Genomic DNA, 4,089 nt, shown 5'->3' with positions numbered 1-4,089 from the left:
ATGATACATGCATACAAATAGCATAATCATATTCAGCATATCATACCCTTTCCATAGACACCTTACTTGACATACTTTGTACAAGATTTGTTGCAATTATATAATAGTGGTAGCAACAAGTATCTACATGCTCATATTTTAATCAGATAACATCACAAAGGGTGAGAGAGTACTTAAGGCTCCATGTCCATTCAGTCCTTGGCCTCGCTGTTGAAACTGCTGACAAGGGTGCCAATTAGCATCAGTTGTGGTGGTATTCTTGTGATGTGGATCCCTGTCCACTAGGAACTGGAAAGACCACCACCTAATTTCACAAAGCCCCCTTGTATGGCTGTCAGATGGAAACCATTTTTGCCACTACTGATTTGGACCAGTTTTCAATAGTGATTTAAGAGGTGAAAGGCATAACATCATATTACCAATTTTCTAAACCAAGCAGCTGCTTTGTAACAAGAGAGTATATTGTTATAGTTCAGGATCTCCAGTTCTAGAATTATCTATTATTTGTGAAATGCTCAGTAAAGGTACATTGCTTCATCACAGTTTGTGACATTACACTGTAAACTACAAGGCTGTAAAAACATGTATTTATAACACTCGCTATATCAGGTTTGTGTCCATCCATCTATCTGTCCAAGAACACGTGAAGGCTGATCAGTCTTGTGACATTTATCTTCATGAATGAAGGGAAGAGGGATAACTCATAAAAAGAGTAAAGATAAAATGTCACAAAAGATCAGCCATCATTTGTGTGCATGTGTTGTGTAGTGTGTGCATGTGTGTGTAAATTCAGTGTGTGCATGTATGTGTGACTAGTGTGTGTATACACTCCTACACCGCCATAGAAAAACACATATGTGTGTGCACACACTCACTAGAAGTGTGTGTGTGTGTGTGTGTATACATAAATGTATAGAGTGTATAGGTCTGTGTGTATACTTATGTAGTATAAAGAATTGAAAATATTGTAGATGGCAGTGTGTGGAATGCGAATATATATGAAGCTTTAATACTATGTATGCTGTCATGTCATCAGACAAATAAGTTGTGTTTTGAACATGAAAAAAGAACACATGGAAATGTGTGTATAATATATACAAGCAATATATTCATTCACATACAGAAACACATACTTATACATGAATGTGTGTCTGTGTGTGTATACACACACACACACACACACACACACAGATATGGATGTTTTTTATTTTTGAGAAGCCTCTCAGACATATATAATGAAACATGAAACAAATGTGTGTTGATATTAAGTTAAATTTCTGGCATAAAGATGATTATATGACTGTATTAATGGGGACATTATGGCTCCAGTTTCACTTAACATCTGAGTTGTTCACATTAAAACATGCCTTTGGCCTGACAAGGCATTATTAACTTGCATTTAATAAAAATAAAATATTACTTTAAAAAAATTGAAAGCTGACAAACTTGATTTAAATGGATACTGAACTTCAGGCAAATGTGTTGTTTGAACTCTGCCTGCTGCACTGTAGCTGACAGGAAGCGTTAAAATAATACTGAGTGGTCAATATGTGATTAAATATCACATGTCAAGCTTAGCAAGAATGTTCCTTCCAAAGAAAATTATATTGCTAAAAATAAGTGACAAATTCTAAGCAGCGTCTTCAAATCCATAAAGACACGTGAAAGAAGGGAAGCGTACTTGTAATAAAACAGGATCTCTGCAGGAGAGAGAGAGAGAGGATATAGTATCTCCTGTACAGTGGCATATATGGCATCTACAGGTAATCAGATAAAAATGATTACACATATTGTAAACAATAAATTTCCTTTGCATTTGCCATAAGAACATAAAGAGAGGAGACAAGCTACATTTTTACACCATGTTTTCATCTGAAAGCTTTTGCTGTCATGCTGTTCTGTCTAAAGGATATAGAACATTTCTTGCTGAGCAAAGCTTGAGCTGCACTTGCAACAGAAAACTTGCATTTAAATCCAGATTTAAACTGGCTACCTGCCTCCTAACACGGCATAGTAATAATAATAATTAAGAATAAATAATCAATCCCTGACATTAAATACCTAGGGATGTGTGTTCATAATAAGTCTGTGGTTCTGTCTCTGATTCAGGAATAGACTTAAGCATGAGCTGAAAGTTAAGCTCATGCTTAAATCCCATCAATGTCACTGAAAGTTAAGATCAGGCTTAAATGTTTTCCTAAACAGGGTTACTTTCCTGAATCGGGATACCTGGCTCCAGTGGGGTCATGCCAGATTCACTAGGGTAAATGAGTTCAAATCTAGAACTCTGTTTAGAAGATTAAGGACCACCAGTGTGAGACAAATTACTTTATATGCTTAGTTCAGGAGGTTATCAAAGCCAGGAGAAATCTGAGGTACATTTATCACTGCCTGAGCTCAAAATAAGTTTTAAATATTGTCAGAAATGAAAAACTGCTACCAGATGGTGTCAAGATAACTCATCTTCCAGAGTTCAGAAAATGTAGTTTAGCTCAGTAGCAAGATCAGATATTCTGAATTAGTGTATACTTATCAGAAGCCCTCATTTTATGGGCTGATATGAAGGCTATGGTTGGAGTTTAGCACACTTTCAGAGGACTAGTCCTACTGAATAATCGATAAGTGAGTGTGAATTATTTGCACACTCTGGGCCTGTTCTCTTCTACTGTGCATCTAGCATGGTCATTTACACTTTCACAATGTGGATCTAAAAGACTATTCTGAATTGGCAACTTTCTACAGCCACTTTGCACTGTAGTCAGGGGCGGCTCTAGACATTTTGCCGCCCCAAGCACGGAGGGTCCGCTGGTCAGGTCCACAGGAAGCCGCGGGACCAGTGGACCCTCCGCAGGCATGCCGCCGAAGGCACGCTGCCTGCCGCCCTTGCGGTGCCGGCAGAGCGCCCCCCGCGGCTTGCCGCCCCAGGCACGCGCTTGGAGCGCTGGTGGCAGGAGCTGCCCCTGACTGTAGTATGAATAACTACACTAGGTACAAGGCAGTGGAGAATTAGGAATTTTTTTTCAGTGCAGTAATTTAAAATGCATTAATTTTTTGTTCTAAAACCCGTAATCCAATCATGTCTAAGATACCTGTGCTAATGAGGCAGTTCCACTCAGCTCTAGTTTGCTTGAACACTGATTTAGATTGGTGTAAGAGGGAGAGGAGTCAGCTCCGTTTGGACTGTTCTTGGAATAAGATACTTGGGGCCAAACTCTGGTCCTGTTAGATTAGTGCAAAAAGACCTAATGGTGCCCTTCACAAGCCGCTGAGCACTCCCCCAGGGAAGGAGAAGCCACAGATGGCGCAGAACTAAAACAGTGGTTCTACACCTCTCCTTCCAACCCTGTTCCCCATTCTGGGGAGAGTTGGGAACACGCCCAGTCTGGTGGCTGCAATGGCCCTTTCGGTGGTTGCATTTGGGCAAGATTAGAACAAGCCTGGTACTGCTGTAATTTACAGTGGGGATGAAAGGAGTGTAAAGGTGACACAAGGCCAACTTCATCCTTTTCACCAGCTCAGGTCCTGCGCCAAGCAGAGCTTGGCCAAACGCAAGGCTTGGGCCCTTAGGCTTTAATGGACCTACTTGCAGTGTGTAAAGTTAAGCAGGAGTGAGGCCTTAGTGACTGCCAAGCTAGTAGTGCCTAAAGAAAGGTTTTTCTCTTGTCAGCCAGCCTACTCCATGTGTCTGATTCCAAACTCCAGCATTCTGGACATGTCATCCCCTGTGGAATGAAGGGGGAAGAAAAGAGAACTTCACACACAACGGTCTTCATAATGGAAAGCGAAGGGGAAAGGAAACAGGCAGCGGCTTCTGACATTGTAACAGACGTTTGAGGCAATATTTTCTCTGTTTAATGTTTGCCTGCACTGGGCTGTGGGTGCTGGAAAACGTTGCTCTTTCATAGCTACAGCTGATCAGGTGCCATGATAAAGAACTTTGCAGGGTATGTGTATAGGCCTAACTAAAGCTTAACCTACATTCTGAGCTGCTCCATTGCTTCAGTCCCCACACCAAACAACAATAAGCCCCATTATTCCTTAGAAACATTGGTTTAATTGCAGGGTGAGGAGTAAAAATAATGGTTGAAA

This window comes from Mauremys mutica, chromosome 8, assembly GCF_020497125.1.
Source record: "Mauremys mutica isolate MM-2020 ecotype Southern chromosome 8, ASM2049712v1, whole genome shotgun sequence".
NCBI lineage: Eukaryota > Metazoa > Chordata > Testudines > Geoemydidae > Mauremys > Mauremys mutica.
Note: the sequence above shows the minus strand (reverse complement) of the source record.